This window comes from Muscardinus avellanarius (genome assembly GCF_963383645.1).
Source record: "Muscardinus avellanarius genome assembly, chromosome: 21".
Classification (NCBI taxonomy): domain Eukaryota; kingdom Metazoa; phylum Chordata; class Mammalia; order Rodentia; family Gliridae; genus Muscardinus; species Muscardinus avellanarius.
The window spans coordinates 13,640,940-13,651,340 of NC_137807.1; positions in this window are offsets into that span (position 1 = coordinate 13,640,940).

Sequence of the window (10,401 nt, forward strand, 5' to 3'; positions counted from 1 at the left end):
GGAAGGAAGGAAATTCTTTCAGCTCTGTGCCAAGTACAGTGGTACATGCTTCTAATCCCAGTGCTTGGGAGGCTAAGATGGGAGTATTTCAGGTTCAAGGACAGCTTCAGCAAGTAGAGGGAAACTCCAAGCAACTTAGAGACTGTTTCAAATAAAGGGCTGGAAATATTGCTTGGAGGTAGAATGCCCCTCTGTTCAACCCCCAGTACCACAAAAGAGAGACAGAGACACAGAAACACAGACAGAGGAAATCTCAGAAAACTATAAATACCAATCTAGTCAATGTGATTTTTTCTCATCCAGCCAAACCTGTTAGTTTCCAAAATATCACAAATAGAAGCCTTTACCAGAATCTTGGGACTTGTTCATTCTAAATTAGAATTCTATGTGAATATTACCATTTTTTTAACTGCCCCAAATCTGGCCTACAATTCCTACTAATTTCCCATTAGAATAATTATTGGCTTCTGCAAATCCTTTGTGGAACAAGACAAGGAATAAACAACAGATAAAATGAGTACAGAAACCTAAAGCAAAAATCATCCATTTTTTAAGAGTAAAATAGCACAGAAAGTTTATGGGGAAAGATAAAAAAGCAAGGACCAATAGTGACTGTGTTGGTGCTAAAGAAACAGGATGTTGCCAAAACTATGTCCTTAAAATTGGACCAACAAGAAACCTGAGACTTTGTTCTGGCATAAAGTAAATCAGCAAAGCCAGGCATGATGGTGTATGCCTGTAATCCCTGTACTTGGGAAGCAGAGACCGGAGGATCACAGGTTCAAGGCCAAGCTCAGCAACTTAGCAAGACTGTTAAAAACCTAGTGAAACCCTGTTTCCAAACAACAACAAAAAGGGCGAGGGGGTGAAGTTTGGTTGTAGAGTACCCCTGGGTTCAATCCCTAGCACCAAAAAGAAGGAGGAAGAGGAGGAGGAGGAGGAGAATCAATGACCATTTGCTAAACCTGAATCCACCATCCTTGCTGAGTCCTAATGAAGGGCATCAAGATGTTCTTATATTTACTTATGCATTCATTCAAAAAACTTGTAACAAGCACTCAAGTACCAAAATGAAGGAGATGCCCTCCTCACCTGTTCTTGAAAAGCCAAGGAGGGTGGGGAAATGAAGCTTTAAGCAAACAATCGTGGGAAACTGTAAGACGACATTCCCAGGGCAGTGGAGAGTAGAGAGAGCTGTGATAATTAAAAGGAGAGCGAGGTTGGGCGTGACGGCACACGCCTGTAATTTCAGTCCTTCAAAGGTTGAGATGGGAGGATTGAGGAAAGCCTCAAGAACCCTATTTCAAAATATGTAAAATAAAAAGGGCTTGGGGTAGAGCTCAAAGGTAGAATGCCCCTGGGTTCAACTTCCAGAATAAAAAGAGAGAAGGAGAGAGAGAATGAAGAGAGAGAGAGAGAGAGAGAGAGAGAGAGAGAGAGAGAGAGAGAGAGAGAGAGAGGTGTGACAGGGAAACCCCCACTGAGCATTCATCTGGGACACAGCCCGTGCAGATCTGCGACAAAGCACCTTAAAGATGTGGAACACTGCAGAGAGGCTCCAGGGCTCTTAAAGAGATGCAAGGAGTAACTGCAAGACTCAGATTAGACTTGGTAGAAGTGTTAGGATAAGCAGCCCAGTTATGCCAAAGATGGCTACTCTCCGGCTTCTCTTCCGGATTGTGCTGATTACCTCATAGCCAGCCAAAGGGGCCACGGGATGCCCAACAATCAGTCCCCTGATAACACACCCACTGGGGTATGAGCCAGTGGGTGTGTCATCAGTAAACGCCTCGTACTTTGTGCGATCTTCCGCTATGAGCGGAAGCCCCCTCCTCCCAGCTGCCTGATATAAAAGGGAGCTGGGCTGTCTTAATAAAGCGTTTGCTTGCTTGTTTGCTTGCTTATCTCCGACGGCTGGCCTTGGGTCTTTCCTGCGCCGACCCCCCTTCATTGGTCCCAAAGACCCCCGACCCCCTTCAAGAAGAACACAGATTGAGGCGCTGATCCCGTTCTGGATAGAGACAAAGCTTTTCTGTTCCCTAAGTGGTACCCTTTGAATGCCAAGAGCTGAGCAACTTCCGCCCACCAGGCCCGTGATGCTCTGCCTCCCCAAGGCCTAAAACCAGTGATGCCAACCATGGATTGAAACAGCTCAAACTCTGAGCCAAAAAAAAAAAAAAAAGCTTTGCTCCTTTAGGCTATTCTCAGGAACTTTGTCATAGTAACGGGAGGCTGACTAACACCAGAGGTCATTAATACTAGATGAAGTCATGAGGTTGAGCCCCTCTCCCATGATGTCCTTATGAGAAGAGAGGGGCTCGAGCTAGCACCCTTGCTCTACCTTGCCTGTGAAGCCCTCTGTTATGCTATGATGCGGCAAGAGGGTCCTCGCCAGATGCTAAACAGATACCAGCACTGTGCCCTTGGACTTCCCAGCCTGCAGAGCTGGCACTCAAATAAACCTCTGTTCTTTATAAATTACCCAGTGTCAGTTCTTTTGTTAGAGCAACAGGAAATGGACCAGGACAGCAATGAAGACTTCCTCAGGCTATTTTAGCCACAGGTAACCTCTAAATAATGCAAATAACTACCACAAGCTGATTGTTTCTAAGTGCAAGCCATATCCCAGGTTTTCTCTGTTTCCTGAAGGTATGTCCCCAACACTGTTATAAGAGACATTTTCAAGTAGCATAAAATGCCATTTGTTTTCTAAATTACATTTTAGCAAGGCTGAGTGGCACATGCCTGTAATTCCAGTACTTAGGAAGCTGAGACAAGAGGAGCACAAGTTTGAGGCCAGCCTCAGAAACTAAGCAAGTCTCTCAGCAACTTAGGCCCTGTTTTAAAATGGGGATGGAGAGGGCTAAGGATGTAGCTTGGAGGTAGAATGCCCCAAGGTTCAATCCTTATTATTATTATTATTATTATTATTATTAAAATGATAAGTAATAACTAGTGTAGTGGTACATACTTGTAATCTCAGTACTTGGGAGGCTGAAATAGGAGGATCACAGGTTCATGTCCAGCCTCAGCTACTTAATGAGGCCCTCTACAACTTAGTGAGACCTTGTTTCAAAGTAAAGAATAAAAACTAGAACTGGGGGTGTAGCTTGGAGGTAAAATGTCCCTGGGTTCAATCCCCAGTAATTAAATTAACTAATTGATTAAATTATTATAATAATAAATTACATATTTTTGTGTTACAACAAACTTTGGCCAGTCCATCAGACCAGGCATAAGTATCACAGGCAATATTTAAGAAGAAAAAATGGAGTTTATAAAAAGAGTCAAATAATAGTAGAGGTGGTACATAGATCAAGGTATTGATTTTTTAATTTTGGAAGCAGAGAATGATGTGAACCACTGCTCCAGGTATGTCTGTATGAGAGGCACCTATTCATCTTTCCCTTCTAGCCTCTTCCCAAACTCTGGTTTTTATTTATTTATTTATTTTTACTGTTCCTATAGTTTCGCCTTTTCCAGAATGTCATATAGTTGGAATTATGTAAGCGGCAGTCTTTTCAGATTGGCTTCTTTGTATAGTAATATTTAAAGTCCCTCCACATCCAATGTGTGTGTGTATGTGTGTGTGCACGCACACTTACACATGTGTACTTGTGTTACTGAGGATTAAGCCCAGAGGCATTCTACCTATGAGCTCTGCCCCCAGCCCTATTTTATTTTTTATTTTGAAACAGGGGCTTGCTAAGTTGATAACACTGGCTGCAAACCTGCCATCCTCCTGGGATTACAAGTATGCAACACCACACCCCACTTCTCCACATTTTTTATGGCTTGACAGTTCATTACTCTTTAGCTCTGAATTTTACCAGCAGCAATGAAGGAAAATTTCTGACACTCCTTTTCCAGCATTCGATGTTATCAGTGATATAGATTTTTTTCCATTCTAGAAGGTATGTATGGACTTTCCTTTGGGGAAATGAAAATGTTCTGGAAGCTGGACGTAGTGGCTCACGCTTGTTATCCCAGCACTTGGGAGGTTGAGACAGGAGGATCATGCACCTTCAAAGCCAGCCTCAGCTACTGAGTGAGGCTTTCAGCAACTTAGTGAGATCCTGTTTCCAAATAAAATATAAACTGGGTCTAGGAGTGTAGCCCAGAGGTAGAAAGCCCCTGGGTTCCATCTCCAATACCTCCAAAAAATATGTTCTGGAGTTAGATAGTGGTGATGGTTATAAAACTACTTAAATGTAGTTTAAAACCACTGGATTGAGCTGGGCAGGGTAGCATATGCTTCTAATTCCAGGAGGTTGAGACAGGAGGATCGCGTTTGCAGACAGCCTCAGCTACTTAATGAGGCCCCTTGCAACTAACTCAGTGAGACCCTGTTTCAAAATAAAGAATAAAAAATAAATAGGGCTGGGGGTGTGGCTCAGAGGTAGAATGCCCCTGGGTTCCATCCTTAGTACAGGGGGGGAAAAACAACAACACTGAATTGTACACTTTTAAATACTGAACTTTATAGTGCATGAAGTATATCTCATTATCTTATGTAAAAGAAAATCCCAAAGCCAGTATAAAATTGTGAAACATCCTGGTAGCTCAAAGTTTCTTACCCTCAGCACTATCAACATTTGGGAACAGGTAATTCTTCATTTTGAGGGCCCTGCCCTGTTCATTGCCATTTCCCTGGTCACCAGCCCCTCGTGTACACCTAATGACAACCAAAGACATCTCCAGACATTGCTAAATATCACCTGGGGGGCAAAAACATCCTGGCTTGAGAACCATCTGTTGCAACTGTTATCATGTAAAAATTCCTAATGAATATATTCCATATTCTTTATTTTACTTCTTTATTTTTTGGTACTGAGGTGTATTTGTCAACATATTCACAGCTATAATCTAAAAGACTTGACCATATAACTTAGAGGAAGACTTCTTAGCTCACAGTTCTTGGAGATACTGGGGTTCAGTCACGTGAGGCCAGGGTCTGATCTCCAGGCATGGCGGCACTGGGAGGCAGAGGTAGGGCGATCACATGGGCTGTGCTCCTCACATCATGGAGGCCGGAAGACAGTGAGCAGCGAGGGGGAGCCACATATAACCACACCCAAGGCCACCAAATCCACTGCTAGGATTAAAACCCTCAAGGCTCAGCTGTATCAACTTCACCCAGCAGTTTATGAGCTCTTCAAGGGGCCATTCTATATCTATCTATAACTGAAAACTGAGCCCAGGGACATTCTACTTCCAGGCTACCCCCCCAAGAAGCCCTTTTTATTTACTTATTTATTTTTTTTTTTGCTTTGAAACAATATCTCACTAGATTACTAAGAGTCTCACTAAATTGCTGAGGCTGTCCTTGAACCTGTATTCCTCCTGTCTCAGCCTCCCAAGTACAGGGATTACAGGCATGTGCCACTATGCCAGTTTAAATATGCTATATTAATACATTTGGTCCGATTTTATTTATTATTTATTTATTTATTTATTTATTTATTTATTCATTTATTTATTTTTTGGTGGTACTGGGGTTCCTGGAAGCCCTTCTACCTCCAGGCTACACTCCCAGACCTATTTTATACTTTTTATTTGGAATCAGGGTCTCTTAAACCAGTGCGGCTGGCTTCGAACCTGCGCGATCCTCCCGTCTCCGCCTCCCAAGCTCAGGGATTACAAGCGTGCGCCACCACGCCCGGCAAGTGGTCCGATTTTAAATGTGGTGAGAATCTTAACTGTCAGAAACTGCATTCTGATTCCAACACATTCCAATTTTTTTTCCAAGTTTGAGTGAATGATTTTCAAGTTATTTTTTTTTTCCTTCTTTGACCTTAAACAAAGCTTTTGAAAAGGAAAGCTAAATTTTTAAAATGTAACTAAACAGCAATCAGCCTTTTGGCTATTTGATTCTAGGCCATTTTTCTGCAATTCTTAGGCCTGTCAGTTGTGTTTCTTCAGAAACGTTATCTGTTATAAAGCATTTCTCTAAGCCATCAGCCCACAGACTTCAGGAATGTTTTCTAATTCCCAAGGCGTTTATAATATAAGAAACGCAGACACCTGATCTATATCAGCTATTCTCCAAGGACAGCTAAGGATAAAATATCATCAAATCTTTACAGTGGTCCAAGTCCTCTCTCTGGATACTTAATATAATTACTACTGACATTGGACTGGAAAACCTTACTAGACAGAGACTAGATGAGTGTCCGTCTCTCAAAATTAATGAAAAGCACAGACTTATTATAAACTGTCTTGTGTGTTGGCAGAGCTTCATAAAGACAAATACCTTATCCTGAGACTATGATTAAATATGCCCCCATGTGTGTGTGTGTGTGTGTGGGGGGGGTGCCTGAGATGCAACTCAGTGAAAAAATGAGACCAAAAAATAGGGCTGGGGGTGTAGCTCGGAGGTACAATGCCCAGTACCAGAGGTGCTGGGTTTCATTCCCTGTACTGCAAAAAAAAAAAAAAAAAAAAAAAATGTCCGGGAGTGTGTAGATTGTAGGTAGACTTCCCCTGGGTCCAAGCCCATCATCATCATCATCATCATCATCATCATCATCATCATTATTTTGATTATTTCTTGAGTAGGATGCCATTCATTCATTCATTCATTCATTCACCACTCACTCATTCATTCAACAAACACTTATTGAGTGTCTGCTATTTGCTGACACTATCTTATGTGTTGGGGAAACATCAGGTGATAAACCAGACAGATACCCAATGGTAGAACAGTCACCTAGCAGGTGCGAGGTCCTAGGTTCAATCTCCAACACTGCGGTAATAATAATCATTGCTACTACACTAATTATTATTATAGGTCCCTTGCCCTGTGGAGCTCATATCCCAATGAGTAGAGGGGCACAGTAAGCAAGTTAAATAAGTAAAGTATGCTAGTATGCTCTGGAGAGAAATGAACACGGAGAAGGGCTCACAGAGTGAGGGAGAGCTGCGATCCGACAGCGGCTGGGGACCTTCATTGAGAGGGTGGCTTCTTAGCGATTCTATTGGTATATTGTACCTCTGCATCATACTTGGGCTCGGTTAGTACTCAGATGGGAGAGGGTGGTATTGACTAAAGCCCCCAGTGTGAGAGAAAGCCATGGCTGGGGCGGGCCCTCGGAGGCAGGATCGCCACACACAGGCTGTGCTGTGGGCGGAGCTGGTGCATTCAAGGAACAAGGAGGCGGGGTACTCCTTCTCCTGGCTGCTCTAATGAACAATCACCAGTTCTGTGGCTTAACACACACAGATGTATTTTCTCATGCATTCTGAATGTCCAAAGACTGACACAGTATCCCCGTACGAAGGGCAAGGTGTTGGCAGAGCTGGCTCATTCTGGGAAGCCGCCTGCATTCTTTGATTTATGGTTTCTTTCTCCATATATATCCATATCCATATATATACATTTTTTTTTTTTTTTTGCAGTACTGAGGATGAAACCCAGGGACATTCTACCTCCGAGCTACATCCCCAGCCCTATTTTTTTATTCTTTATTTTGAAACAGGGTCTCATTGAGTTGCAAAGGGACTCACCTAATAGCTGAGGCTGGCCGCAAACCGCGATCCTCCTGTCTCAGCCCCCCAAATGCTGGGATTACAAGTGTGTGCCACCACGCCCAGCTTCTTTCTCTATCTTCAAAGCTACTGAAATAACAAATGTAGAAGCTTCCATTCTCACTACCCTCCCTTCTTCTTCCCCCTCCATTTATCATAGTTCCTTCTCTCTCTCTGACCCTCCTGCCTCTTTCTTTTTTCTTTCCTTTCCTTGTCTTTTCTTTTTCTTTTTTTTCTTTTTTTCTTCCTTTTCTTTTCTTTTCTTTTTTTTTTTTTTTTTTTTTGTGTGTGTGTGTGTGTGTGTGTGTATGTAACCGGGGGTTGAACCTGGGGACATTCTAACTCTGAGCTACAACCTCAACTTTTTTTTAAGGTTTTTTTTTTTTTTTTTTTTTTTTTGGTGGTACTGGGGTTCCTGGAAGCCCTTCTACCTCCAGACTACACTCCCAGACCTATTTTTATATTTTTATTTGGAAACAGGGTCTCTTAAGCCAGCGCGGCTGGCTTCAAACAAGGTCTCACTAAGTTGCCGAGGGTCTCACTAAGTTTCTTAGCTTCTTGTCTCAGCCTCCCAAGGACTAAGGTTACAGGAACACACCACCTCATCTGGCCCTGCCTCACTTTTACAGAGACCCTTGTACCATTACTGGGCTCACTTGGATAATCAGGGAATTATCCTCATTGCAAGAGCCTTAATTTAATCTCATCTCTCAAATTCCTGTTGCTAAGCAAGGTTATAGGTTCATAGGTTGTAGGGGGCTGTTATTGGGCTTGCCACAACCAACAGAGTTAAAAAAAAAAAAAAAGTGTTTGCCGGGCGTGGTGGCAAGAATAGCAAGGGAGGAGGTCACAGACCTCCTCGTAAGTGACTAAATACTCGTTAAAAAGAACACTGTTATAAATGTTTAATTTTTAAAATATTTTTATTCTGCCAGGTGTGGTGACACACACTTGTAATCCCAGTACATGGGAAGCTGAAATGGGAGAATTGCAGGTTCTTGGTCAGCCTCAGCAACTTAGCAAAGGCCCTCAGCAACTTAGTGAGATCTTGTTTCCAAATAAAAAATCAAGCCCAGCATAGTGGCACAAGCCTGTAATCCCAGTACTTGGAAGGCTGAAACGAGAGGATCATAGGTTCAAAGCCAGCCTCAGCAGCTCAAAGAGGCTCTCAGAAATTTAGCAAGACCCTGCTTCCAAATAAGAAATAAAATAGGTCGGGGGGGCATAGCTTGGAAGTAGAGTGCCCCAGGGTTCAATTCCCAGTAACACACACACACACACACACACACACACACACACACACACACACCCCAAAGAAGAATGAGAGGGAGAAAGGGAAAGCAAGCCAGGCGTGGTGGCACACACTTGTAATTCCAGTACTTTGGAGGCTGAGACAGGAGGATCAGAGGTTGGAGGACAGCCTCAGCAAATAGTGAGACTCTCATCAACTTAGACCCTGTTTCAAAATAAAAAATAAAATAGAAATGGGGTGTAGCTCAGAGAAAAAAATGCCCCTGGGTTCCATCCCCAGTAAACACATACACACACACACACACACACACCTCTGCTCTGTCTTCACACATGGTGTCTAATTTCTCTCTGCCTTCTTCTTATAAGAATACATGTGGTCAAATTTAGGGATCTTAGCTGGGCGTGGTGGAGCACGCTTGTAATTCCCGCATTTGGGAGGCTGAGACAGGAGGATCGCGCAAGTTTGAAGCCAGCCTCCACTGGCTTAAGAGACCCTGTTTCCAAATAAATATATAAAAATAGGTCTGGGAGTGTAGCCCGGAGGTAGAACGCCCCTTGGTTCCATCCCCAGTACCACCAAAAAAAAAAAAAAAAATTAGGGATCTTTCTGGATAATAATCCCATCTCACAACCTTTAAGGACATCTTCAAAGATAGTTTTTTTTTTTTTATAAATGAGGTAAGGTTTATAGGCTCCAGAAATGGGCATCTCTTAGAAGACCATTCTGACATCTTCCACGTAATGAGCACATCTTAGAGCCAACGCCTGGTGTACAGAAAGCATTAGATACATATTGGCTAATAGTTTGATGATCAATGTTAAAAAAAAAAAACAGTACTATATGACAGACGTTGTTAAACCCAATGTGGCTGCGCACGCCTGGAGTCCCGGCACTTGACAGTCTAAGACAAGAGGATCCCTTGAGCTCCGGAGCTGGAGACCAGCCTGGCAACACGGTGAGAGCCCATCTGAAAAACAAAACCCTGGAATGATAAATACTTTATCCTTTATCCTTTATTTTTTATTATTTCTCTGTATTTTAACTCCCACTAGCCATGCATAATGTTTTTGAGATTTTCATATGCTTCTCAATTTATTTATTTAGGAGGCAAATGTATATTCACATTGTTTAAAATTCAAAAGGTACATCCAGAGAGAAAATCCCTTCCCGCTGGTGCCCAGCCTACGGGTTCCTCTCCATGTAAGCAGCAATGAATGACTTACAGACAATTCCCTCCACTCCAGAAATATTTTCTATATAAGAGGCACATATTTATATATTCTGTTTTAATCAACTTTACACAAATAATGGAATAATATAATGTGTACTCCTCTGCAGTTTGCTTCTTACACTTAAAAAAAAAATAACAATCCCAGTACTTGGGAGGCTGAGACAGGAGGATCATAGGTTCGTGGCCAGCCTCGGCAACTTAGGTCCTCCACAACTGAGTGAAACCCAGTTTCAAAATAAAAAATAAAATAGGGCTGGGGATGTAGCTCAGAGGTAGAATGTCACTGGTTCAATCCCAGTACTACAAAAAGGGAAAGAGAGAAAGAAGAGGGAGGGAGGGAGGGAGGGAGGGAAGATAGCAATCATAAACTGGACACAGGCCTTTAATCCCC